The sequence below is a fragment of the Onychostruthus taczanowskii genome, unplaced genomic scaffold (genome assembly GCF_017590055.1).
Source record: "Onychostruthus taczanowskii isolate IOZ18803 unplaced genomic scaffold, ASM1759005v1 scaffold17, whole genome shotgun sequence".
NCBI lineage: Eukaryota > Metazoa > Chordata > Aves > Passeriformes > Passeridae > Onychostruthus > Onychostruthus taczanowskii.
Window position 1 is genome coordinate 7,471,162 of NW_024498906.1, and position 13,514 is coordinate 7,484,675.

Here is a 13,514-nt window from a genome sequence, read left to right on the forward strand (position 1 = left end):
CTGTACAGTTTCATGAGCCCAAAACTGACTTCATTACTTTTGCTGTGAGTATAGCAATTGGTATTACCAATTGCTATACTCATCATTCAGTGAGACACTCAAGAGGATGAATAATCCAAATTGTGTGTTTGAACCTGAGCACCTGTTGAGACCCTTTGCTGAATGCGTGTTAGGCAGGAAGCAGCCATGGTCAAAAGGAAAGACAGAATAACAGCCACAAGTCCTTTTCAGACTTTCATTTTTTAAATATAATTTTAGCTAAATTTAAGTGATTGCTGGAGCCCTCTGCTTTCAGTTTTTAGCAGATTTGGCTTAAATGTCCTTGCAGTTTATGCCAAACTCTCCCTCCCCCTCAATGTTGCAATAAGAGCTGATGTTGTACACAGTCTTTCCTATCCTAAGCCATGATTAGCACATGGAATTTCCGCCTCCTCCTCTGCTTGAAATCCAAGAATTTATACTAGAAAAGAAAATCTCAACCCCATCCTACAACCCTTCTTTGTTATTTAATCTCAACAGAGCTATTTGCCAAGAACTCTTTTTTTCTTTTTCTAGTGTCTCCAGGCCAACCTTAGTCTTCAGCTTGCAGAGCCTGTTTTGATTTTATGACCAGGAGCTGCTCCAAAGGCATCATTCATTCCAGTGCCTGTTGCTCCTCTTAGTCTCAGGAACTTCCAGCTTCTTTCCTTTGCTGTCTTCTGATGGTGCCTTATTCAGTGGAAGACAGTTTCTCACAAAACTCATAAAGACCTTTTGCACTGAAAGCATTAGTACTTTTGTTCCTTGCTTGGTGACATCTGTCTTTCACATATGACCTGATACTATGTTTGATTGTAAAATCCTTTAATATTTAGACTGCCCTTACATTTGGTGAACACTGAAAGCAATGCACTGTGATAAAACATTAAAAAAAAAAAAAAAAAAAAAAAAAAACACTTCACTGAAGGTTATTTTAGCAATATAAACAACAGGAACAAAAAAAATCCCCCACAATTAATTAAGTACAAGGCCTCATATTTGTTCTCAGTTTCAGTGACTCCTGAATAAGCCTAAAGGCACAGTTCAAAGATTTTAGGTATTGGGCTGCCCAAAAATTGAGGGTCTGGCCCCAGCAAGATCATTCAAAGAGTGAGTCAGGCATCTTTGCTCTAAGCACTACTAATGGCTCTGAGCTCTAAAGGCTTCCCAAGGATAATGCACAGGGACTGCTGAGAGTTTCATGCCTCAAAAGGATAACAAAGTAATAATACACTGAGCAAGTTACCGAAAAACTATAGAGGCAGCATGAGAGGGTGCTGGGCTCTGCCCTTTTGCTGAAGCTCTGAATCCAAGGTTTATCTCTTCATGGGTCCATACACCCACCGAGACTTTTGAAGGGGATTCATCAGGGAGAAGGGTAAGCTACCTAGATAAATCTGTGACCTGATTCTTTATCTGCCATCAGCAGATCTTCATCTCCCCTGCTTCCTGTCTAAGTTTTTTGTACAGCAAAGAGGAGTGGATTATGACTGGGCAGAGATGCAGCCTTTGAAGTCAGCTCCCTCTTCTCACATCCTCAGCCTTCTTTTACAGGCTGTAGGTAGACTGCTAAATCCTCTACATTTTCAGAAATGCCTGTTTCTTACCATTGCTGTGAAGTAATCTTTGGAAACTGTTACGATATCCTACCAGCTTTAGCGGAAGACAGCTTGCTTCATTACAGATTTTTGCATCACCTCAGTAGAGACAAACACATTTTTAAGCACTGAGATGGCACAGCTATGAAAGCCCAATTGATGTCCCTGAATTTTCTGTCCTTTGATGATATGAGGAATTGTGATTTTGTTCTTCAGGTGCTATTGTGATAATCATGTCAATAATTCTGGTTATATGGTTCCTTCTCAAACAAGACTGTGGAAAAATAGATAATTGAAATTAATTGTAAACCATATTTATACTAACATTATGGTAATATAAAATATAAACAAGTAGTCCAAAAAAACTAAGACAGCTGAACAAAAATTCACCTCTTCCACCAGTTTTAAACCAGAAGGAACAGCCAAAAAGAACATTCATAGTTCTTTCCACAGTAATAATAAATAATGTATCTTCTTCACACCCAAAGTCCATTTTGATACATCTTCCCCATGAAAACAATGCAAGAATAAAAGTCCCACTGGATTCAGCAGCTCTTTTGCCTACCTTATCTAAAGCAAGAAAACTCCTTGTAGAGAAGGCTGACAAAAAGACAGGAAAAAAAGTGCATAAAAACAACAGTGAAACCACCCAATGCCAAGGTAGCTCATTTGTAATTTTGAAATGATGATGCACAGCCCTTTGCATAACTTACACAATTTGGGAGACGTTGCAAACTTATTTTTCTTTTTGTGCCTAGCAGTACATCAATACTAGGCCTTAAAGGCCACTAGATTGAGTGCTGACAGTTATACAAGTAGATTTTCTTAACATAAAATAGACCTCACTTAAGAGACCTTGCATGGAGTTATAGTTTGGAATAATAATCTTCATATTAATTGATCTCTCAGTACAACAGGGAACATGACTCATACTCATATTTATTCTTCATACTGACGTTAACAGCTGAGAAAAAGTCCATTCATGGCCTATTTGCATAACTCTGATTTTGGATAATAACATTATAAACTGTGATCTGTAAAAGTAAATTATTTAATATTTGTACTATAACAACAACAGCTGAAGAATTTAGACCCACCAATCCATGTTTGAAAGATAAAGAGGGCAAAACCCTTTTTAATCATGCTCGTCTTCAGCTTCAGTTTTCTATATTCCCAATTGTATTATTTCTTCCTAAGGATATCCTTTTTTTTTCTATTATATTAATGTGTTCACAGAGCTGATACCATATTGTATTATGGTATCTGAATTGAAGTTATGATGCTTGGTATTTATACAAATCATTGCTAATGTGCTTCCTTCACATTTTAAAGCATCTCAAAAGAGAGATGATTTCCTAAGCCGCAGAAGGCACTGACACTGAAATTCAGTGGGATGGGTATCTCCACAAAACATATGTCTCTTAAATTTTTTCTTTATTATCAACAATGAGGTTGCCATTAATTTTTGCTCTGCAAAATCCACAGAAAATCAGTGCCCAGATTCCCCTTATCTTTGCAGTGAGGTGTGTACATTCCAGTGATCCTTGGTGCATGTTCCTTCTCAAAAGCCACACAGTGCAAAGTTCATCAATCCATCAGAGAAGTCCTGCACAGACCAAAACAGAAGAGCACTGGAGGAACTCAGGGACCCTGCAAGGAGAATAAAGGTGTTTCATCCTTTCCTTTCAGCTTCCTCAGCGAGACTTGCTCTACCAGCCTTGAATTTCTGCTCATACCACTTTGCAAACCAATGACCTTTAAATCTTTTTCGTGCTGACAGACATTCCTAATGAAAGAGGCAAGTTTTCTTCCAGAGTTCCAGAGACCTTATGCAGAGCCTGACAAAGGAATTGCGGCACTTCAGTTTCATTTTAGGCTTCATTCATGTACTTAAATATGAGGGGATTCATCAAAAACAAAACAAAACAAAACAAAACAAAACAAAAACCAACAACAACAATAACAACAACAACAAACAAAACAAAAACCAAAAACCAAAACCAAAACACACCAAAAAAAAATAAAACAAAAAAACCACAAAACCAAAAAAAAAAAGCTGCTTTTCTATTAGAGTTCTTGGGCATGCACGGGCACCAAAATTTTCAACACAAACTTAAGTAGGTACTTTAAGTTTTGCTACTGTGCATGCTGAGATAGGCCACCAAGTTGGTTGAGCTGCATGATTCAGTGCCTAAGGCTGTCAGAAATTCACAGCTTAAGCATCCCTCAACCAAAGTCCCCTGAGTTCTGGTCTGGTAAACTTCACAGTACACCTAATACATGCTGACAGCATGAAGGTCACACCAAAGCACCAGAGCCATAGTTATTTCTATTCAAAAGAAGAGATTATTTCAGGTTCCTTTCCTTTCCAGAGCGGCTCAGTCTTTTAAGGAGCTTACAAAAGAAGGGAGCTGTGCTAGTTCAGTCATGGTCATTGATACACAATGCAATTTCTGTCCAGTTTCAGGGATTTCGTATACTTTGGAATTAAAGAAATGAACAGATTGATCCAGTCCTATCAGGCAAAAAGGATAAATTGAAAAATATTCTCCAGTCCAAGTTGTAAGTTTATACAAGTCATTTCTTCCTGGCATTTCTGTATGATTCAGGCTACCTGTTAGGAAGTCATGTTAAGGAATAATATTCTCCTCAGTCTGTAAAAGTGAATGCCTACCTACATGTGTAAATTCCTTAATATGTGACTGTGAAGAGGTGATTAAACCATACCTGTAATTGTAGGCTCTACAACACTCACCAGGACAATTCCTAACAGGATTTCTGAACCTGAAACTTCATGTCTGTTCCATGAATGGGAACAAAGTTTATGGTTGATATGTAGCCTCAAGGAGCCTTTGCTTGCAGTGGGGGTGAGATTTCATGATATTTCTTTTGTGAAATATTGGGACTGCAGCATTCAAGTCATATAACACAGGGTCGCTCAACTAGATTCAATATCTCCTTCCCAATTAAAGATAAAACATCTATTAAATTAGACTTCGGTGAACTAAATGCAGATCACTGGACTTACCCTACTACGTACAGATATGTGTAATTATTTTCACTGGAAGGAGTCTGAAATCCTGATGTGCACAATGACCTCTGAAGTTATACTTTGCTTCCACTGAATTGCTTGAAACCTGCTTTTGCAGTGATATCTTCTAACCAAGCACAAATCTGTGAAGTCTACCATAGCAGTCAGACATCACTGAATATTTTTGCTTTTAAAACACAAGATTCAGCTCACTTTTCAACCTCAGCTGAGCTGAAATTGTTATTATGTGAATTTAAACATACAGAATCCTACAGTTTCACTCTCTTAAATGTCTTCTGCAATTAATTTCTACCTGTTAACTGTTTTAGTACTGTCTAAATTTCATCATTTACCTTACATATTCTTTATTTATTTGGTGGTGCAGCTAACCCAACAGTAATTTTCGTTTTAATCTGAAACTTTTTCTCAGGATATCTTGTACTGACTTTTCACAGTCTTACTCTGTGAAGCAGATGAGAGTCCTTGCTCCTGCATGCTGTCTACCTTTTAATTTATCTTCCTCTAGGACAGCATTAGCAAACAACAAGCAGAGCCACAAAGACTAACAGCTATTAAAACTTTGTCCAACTGTCATTGACACCATAAAGAATAGAAAATAATTTGAAGAAATTCTTTGCCTACTGTCACTACTTTCCCTAGAAAGACAGGATTCTTGTGTAAGATTTTCTTACACATTGTTTGCACCTAGAACAAAGAGTACCAGATATGATTTACTTTAGAAACTATTGAATGATGAGTATAATCCTCTCCACCCTTCCCAGGCTGCAAGTTGTTCAGATGTAGGTCAGGCAGTACACAACAACGTCTTTCAAACCATTCAGCATATTACCCACAACTCAGCTGCTTGTTCATCAGCCAGTCCTTTGTTGTCTGCAAACTTATCTGAGGTCTACAGGAAAAACAATATTTTTCCCAGGACAAAATAACAGTATCTCATTCATGTTTTCTCTTTTTCTCTTTTTTTTTCTTTTTTTTTTTTTTTTTTTTTTTTGAGATTTCAATTTCTAGCTTTTTACACTGCTATTTTAGGAGGTCAGTGAGAACAGGGACATCACAGAACTCATATTCTTAAATTTGCATAATAAACCTGCATGTAAATAATTTTAATCCCCAGGTATGCAGTGAGACCTGGCTAAAGGATTTAAGAAGGTGCAGCTTTTAAAATGTCATCCACATACTTATATAAACAGCCTTCGGATTTGCCCTTTTGCTGCCAGTAACTTGATTTTACTTGTCAAATGTTAGTCCAGTGTACATTTCTTTTAATGTACCAACCACATTAAAAGGGAAAATATAAAACTTCACAATAGTGAAGTTCAATGACTTCAATAGTCATTCTTAACACAATGTCTCTCTTTCTCCACAGAGTGTGGGAGCTGGAGGGACTCCTGAATGTTCCCCATGTATTCCAAACACAGACTGTAAAATCTCACTTGTACAGAAATCACTCAAGGGAAAAAAAAAAATTAAAAATCTACAGACAGTACAAAGATCTATTTATTGCGAAGTAAGGCTTCATCTTCCTAAGTTTTTGACTTAAGAAAGATATATTGCTGTCTGGAGAGTGGCAGATCAGTCAAGAAATTGTTGCTATTTTATTGTTTTCTGCCTTCCTCTGCTTAATAAATATCTTGATCTTCTGGTATATGGTGTAATGTGCAATTATTTTTTTTATATGAGCCATAAATAATGCTGCATGTATCACACTTTCAGATTAAATAGTAACCAAGTAATGTGCTGGCCAGCAGCTTCTCCTGATGGAGGAGACGGTGCCAATGTGTGTGAGCACACACACGTGTGTGGTTGTGACTTTTAGACATCAGCTCTGGAAAGGTATTTAGTAACGTGAAGGTATCTATACAATGTATTTGTATCTGTCTAGAACTGTGTTATTGACCTTGATCTTGAATGTATAGTTCCTGACCTGTCATTAACAAATCAATAAATCACTTTGATCATAATTTGTTTTAAACTATGGGAACTGGGATTTTTTTCCCTGAGACAGAGAGTGGGACTGGCAGCAGATGTGAGAGGCATAGAGGATGAACTGAATAGAGAACAAGGAGAGGTTTAGCAAGAAAACTGAGAAAAGAATCAGAAAATACAAGCTGCACTGAGGGAGGAGATAGATAGAAGGTAAAAGGTGTTTGGAGGTGACATGAAAGATTGTGCAACCTTTTTACTCAGTCCGAAATAAAATCTTTGATTCCCAAAACTCATACCTGCTGTTTAAGGAAACATGTATCTCATCCCACTTTGGTGTTGGTCCAGGAGGAAAACATCCTGCTGCTGCTCTCCTTTACTTAGTTAATTCATAGAGAAGAGAAACAAACACTTAAGGTTCTGGTTCTGTTCGTGCATGAAGTAGATGACAAGACCACACCATTGATTTGGTTTTGCTTCTACAACAGCCACATACCATTTTCTCTCAGAAGAAAATGATCATGACTGTGAGGCTGCCAAAAATTAGAAATGGACAGAATCCAGGCTAGCAGTATGACCTTAATTTGGCCACCTTTTTCATATGGAATGTAGTTTTTAATTACAGGATCACACATTCTGTTCTCTCAAGAATACTCCTACTTAGTGCATCAAAAGGACTTAATTAGCAGCTGTTCAATATTTGCCTTGGCCTCATTGTTCAATATGTTGCCCTGGGTCTAATATAGAAAAAAACACTGTTCAAGCCCTGCTCTGAAAACAAAACTATTAATTTCCTCCAGGGCTTTTCTATGATGCTCATCACCCCAGAATCTGAGTGCTTTGCAGACAATTCACATCGTTGTAAAAACCATGTGAAATTTGACGGCATTATCTCCATTTAGGGAACAGAGAGCTGAGATACAGATATTGGGTGTCCAATGTGAAATACTTCAGACTGTTAAAATGGTACTTTAGCATTACATAAGATCTTATTTGATGGATTAATTCTCATGGACTTTGCCAGCAACTGAACCTTTCAACATTTTGCAGAGCAAACCTACAGGTACTGACCAGACAGTTCAAGATGAGGAACATATCAGAGTCTCAAATCATTGCATACTGAGTTCTCAGAAGGGACAGGTATAGAACTAATTTACTCAGGAAAAAAAGTCACATTTCTGTTCCTACAGTTCCCTGCCTCAACCACTATCCATCTGTCATCTCTGAAATGAACAAGGAAAAGGGATTTATTAAAAAAAAAAAATCCCATTCTTCCACTTCATTATTGAGGCATCTGTGTGTTAACTGAGGCCAAAGTCCTGTAGAGGAAATATTAATTGATCTTTGGTTGATTTTTTTTTTTTTAATATTCAGACACAGGATGACAGGGTTGCATAAGGGCTGGGGGGTGCAAAGTCAATGGAGGTGTTCTGCCATTTTCAAATTCTAGACATTTTAATTGTATTTCCTATATAAATTCATGTATGAATGAGTGGATGGCCACTTACATATGCAATATAAAATAGAAGCTTTTTGATTTACCAACACTGAAAAATATGAAATGTAACCAGGAAAAAGTCACTACCAGCTGCTCACTCTTTGGAAATAGAGAAAAGCTTTTGAGTATTTTTATATGATAAGCAGTAATATGCAAAGCTAAAGATCCATTTTCTATTGCTTTCAGGCACAATTAATCTTGAGCAGCCTGGACAGGCAGCTTTTCTGGATTACAGAAGTGACAGAAAAATATGAAAGCTCCACAGATTTCTTCTAAGGCTTTCTGTGCTATTCCAGCTATGTACTCACTAAGAACATCAGCAAACTTTCTAGCCTGGAATTTGATTAAATTAGTCACCACATATATACAAGAAAAAAATACAATTTCTATTTCCAGCTAAGCAATATAGACCTGCTCAGTTGTATTATATCTTCTAATTGTTAAAAACAATAATTTAGGACTGTAAAGAAGTTACTCCACTGTTCTAATGTAGTGTATAGGTCCCCTAAGATAATTAAATTATAATAAGATAATTGTTTTCAGTATCTTTTCCCAGGGTGTCTCCTATGTTGACAGCCCTCAGTTTATTCATCCTTTGACACAGGAATTTTCTTCCCCATAATCTGTAGGAGAGATCTAATGTGCATTCTTGATCCAATGGCCTAACTCAGCTAATTAATTTGTCAGCAATGAATTTAATATCACTTTATTGGAACAATCTTTAAAGGGAGTGGAGGCATCTATGAAGGCACACAGTTCTCAGGTCTTTAGAGAAATTTATGGCACTGAGGGGGCAGGAATCACTAAACATGCAACCTGTCTGTCTGGTCTAGCACAGATATACACATTTCCTCACACAATGTCTAGAAAGGTCTTTCAAAATGAGGGTCCAAACAGGGCACAGCCTTGTTCTCTCCAGGAAGGTAAGAAGCACTCCCTTACTACCCCCAGTACTGCCTCAGAGTGTGAAACTGGCCCTGAGCAGGGAGTAGCTGGTGTCCAGGTGTGCCAAAGCAAGCAGTGGGAAGGCGATTGTTCCTCCTGATCACAGATGTTCCCTGCACCCAGCAGTGTCCACGCACCCTGAACATCAGCCTGAATAACCCTGCAATGGCTGAAATGTTTATTCTCAAATAAAAGAGTGATATTGAGACACCACAATAAATAATGTAATTTTCAAAACTGCCATTTTTACAGCGTGCCTAGGCCAAGCCAGCAGCTGAACTCTGGAACAGCCCTGTTCAAGGCAGCCCTTCAGACAGCCCTTGCTGCATTTCAACATTTAATTGCTTCATATAACACCAAACATAACTCAGATTTCAGAATTTCGGGCTTTTCTCCAGTTACCTCCAGTGCACTGAAACAGTTATGGAAGAAATTAAGCAAACAATTTAATTGAAGGCTTCCAAGCTACTGTCCCTGCTTTGGATTTTCATCAAAATTTATGTCCTTGCACAAAATTTCAGAATGTTTTTTTGCTTGCTTCCTAAGAATAGTTAATTAAAAAATCTGTTTATGGGTATATAAATTGAGATTATTAATAAAACAGCATTATTTTGCTAGTTTTTTCCTTATTTAGAGCTTTTAAGTTCTTTTACTTGAGTTGATACTTTGTCCTTTTTTCCTTGCTTGTCACAACAGTGCAGGTCATGTACTTAGGCACTCAATAGAACAGCTTAAAATATCTACTTGCTATAATTAATTTTTAAGAAAATGTGTGATGCCTTTTTGTCATTTCTTCAATTAATTATTCACCACTGTTACTAAATAAAAAGCACTCATGGTGCATTTGCTTGTTTCTCATCCAATTTTGACTTGATGCTGAGGTGTCTCAGTTGATTAAAACAAGGGCAATCCACTAAGAAAGGCATTAATCTGGTTCATCAGTCATTAGAGCATAATTCTGTGCTCTGTCACAAACACTGTGTGTGTTCTGGAGCTGGTCATTTATTGTTCAGTATGATGGTTCCAAGATGAGGATGAAAACCCACTCTAGTTCACTGTTCCTGCTGGAAATACAAACCCTGAATATCCAGGCCCTTGGATGTATAAGGCATGGCATGACAGTGCCCTGATCTCCGTGCAGAAGCAGGAGAAGCTGCTCTGGCACAGAGCTGTGCCCACCTCTGTCACAGCATGGAAATGTCAGCAGTGCTGCTGGGATCCTGTCCTGCTGCCCCCTGCATGTGCAGCCACCAGTGCAGTGGTTATAATTTTGGTTAATCGCTGCTGTTGTGACTCATAAATGTGTCAATTAGGCACAACAGCCTTTTTTTTTTTTTTTTTTTTTTTTTTTTTTTTGAGAAGCTTCCAAGTGGGGTGTACTAATACATTTCCAGAACTTTTTTGCATCTCCTATTTCTGCTGAAGGTGAGAGAGCTGTGGCTGCTGACAAACCTCTTCTCCCCAAAATACTGTTTTATTAAACCTTCTTTATAGCTTGTCCATTCTTCCATGTGTTGGTAAATCTTTTGGGAACAGGGACACAAAGAAGGTTTTCTGGCTTTGTGCTACAACAATATTGGATCAAGTATCTAATAAATTAATTCAGTAGCAAATGTCCATAACTACTTAGATTTCCTACACAGCATGACTCTCTCTGAAATTACCTCTGCAAGGGACCCAGGTACATTTGCAAATAGTCTGAATGTAAGTTTTGCAAAGTTTATTTTTGAAAGAGTATAAATTATTAAGAACCCTAAATGTACTTTTGGTTAGTGATTTTGAGAGGTAAAGTTAAATCTCAGTCTCTCAGAAGGACCTAGGAGTCACAATCATATAAACATATCTCAAAATTGATCCTTCTTATTATTACAAATTGTTTCTACTTCCAGGGTAATTAATCTCCTCTTTAGCCAGAAATACCAACACTCCAGCAAAGTGATCCAGCAGCTGTTCTTAGGCACTTTCTACTCATCAGCAGAACATATGACTGAGCCTTAAAAATATCACTGAAGATACAGTTCCAGAATTCTATTATATCTGGATTCCATTTATCCAGGAACTTCTTACATGCATCTAAAAACTGACCAGAATGACAACAGTAGGTATGGGGTTGATCACTGAATCATAGAACCTCTATGCATGCTGGGGAAAAAATCAACAACTAAACAAACTAACAAAACCAGATTGGAGAGCTCTTGAACTTGTATGTCCGGACATTTCTGAAACAATTTCTGGCAGGAAATTGAGAAGATGTGTAGATCAAGTTAATGATAGTTTAACAAGGAAAGCAAAAGCTCCACACACAAGTGGAATTAATGTTTATCCATAGATGTTTATCCATTTACTGGAAAGTTCGGCTTCAGCACATCCAATAGGGAAGAAGAACACCCTTTTTCTTCACCCTTTTCACTGAGCTTTTCTTGTAGAGCATGACATTATCTGGTATGGAATATCCCCTTGTCAATCTGGGTCATGTGCTCCAGCTGTGTCCCCTCCAAAGCCCTCATCCACCCCCAGCCAATGTGGCAGTCATATTTTCTGGAAAAATCCCTTTGCCCACGATTCTTCTCATGGGAAGCTGAGAAGCCTCAGAGAAAAAGGAAAACAATATTATCTAATTTGCTTCTCCTGTGTTTTGCTGCTTTGGAATGTGGTTGGAGATTGTTTATCCAACAGGTGATTGTTTCATTGGTTGTATGGGAATTGTTTTCACTCATTGGCCAATTATGGTCAAGCTGTGTCGAGGCTCTGGAAAGAGTTACAAGTCTTCTTTAGTATCTTTTAGCCTTCTGTAAGTATCCTTTCTGTATTCTTTAGAATAGTTTAGTATAGTTTTGGTATATCACTCTTTAACACAATATAGTGTCACAAAATTATTAATTAGCCTTCTAAGAACATGAAGTCAGATACATCATTCCTTAGTTCATCTGGGAACCCCGCAAACACAAGAAGCCTATGCAGTGAATGTGCATAAGGAGAGCAGCAGTTGATATTGTGCAGCAGTTTGGCCACAGCCAAAGCCTTGGTGTGGAACCAGCCCTGCTCTGGCCACTCAGCCAAAGCACAGCACCTCATGGGCTGCCACGAGGAAAGTTCGCTCCATCCCAGCCAGACCCAACACCCTTACAAAAGGCCTGAGAAACCCTCTTCTAACTAAGCAAGACATTATTTACATTGAAGCCTGAATCATGCTGAAAGAGTTGTTTGCTATTCCCTTTTGGTTTGAAGACATTTATAAATGTCAAATTTTGTTTGTAGGGACTAACCCTGTGGTACACTGAGATGTTTCTGTTAGATAAATCTGAGATCTGAAAGTCCCATGCAGAAAGGAACTGCCTGTATTGGAAGGGGAAGTGGGTCAAATATATAACTTTGCTACTGTTTCTGCTCACTAGTGTATCTTATTTTACTTTTTTGGCCAGAGAAATAAATTAAGACACTGATCTTTTTTTTTCCTGGCTTAAATGCTACTCATGTTTAATACAAAATATCCTGATATTGGCAAAATATACAATTTCTCAGAGTGCTAAGGATAGGAAAATAATGCATTCTCCAGCTGAATAAAGAGAAACACATTTTTCAAGATGCAGTGGATGAGTCAGAACAAAAAGTAGTGTGAGAAGCTTATACCTGCACCTCTGTAGGTAGGTACTATAGTGAAAGGGTGCTTTTAAATTTCTGCTGGTCTGCAACCTGAAGCCTTTATAAAAGGAAGATTCTGATAATGAGAAAATTAAAGCTTTAAAGAAAATTGGGAGATGATATTTTCATTGATGTGAAAAAGACCCTTATTTAGATCTTTTTGCAAGTGTAGGGGAAAGAACTAAACAATAATTTCTCTGTCCTTTATCTGAATTGTTAGGATGAGAACAATTTTAATGAGCATATAGAATTGAGAGTTTTATTTTGAATCCTATTTTGTCAAACTAGACACAGGGCAGAGGATTCTATAGCTCAGCTCTATGTCACTGCAATGAAAATCTTACTAAAAAATGAACACTAATTACCTATTTCAGATGCTGACATTAAAAGCATTTAAAGAATGATTTAAAAAAAAAAACCTGCAAAAAAAATTTAATGTGCCTTCTTAACCTTTTCTTCCAAGCTAAATGCTATTTGTTCTTCAGTTGATTGCCATGTAGTAAACAACTAAATGGCAACTACTGAGGGTGTGTACTGACATGCACTGAAGCTATCCTAAGATATCCGTGCTACAGTATAGCAACAACCAGCAGCCAACCAAAAGAGACATGCAGAAAATCTAAGGAAAGGAAAATCCAGCACATCCATGGAGAGGGAAGAACCCAGAACTAGTGTAGGAAGCTGCTATCAAAACCTTGAAAAAAAAGAAAATCCCATTTGTAACTGAGAAGGAATCTTGGCTGTTTGACTGTTTGGGGACCCACTGGCAAAAAGGGGAAGCTTTCAGTTTCCTACACCACTGTCCTCACACTTATTTTAGTAAGTTGCTGATCCCAGT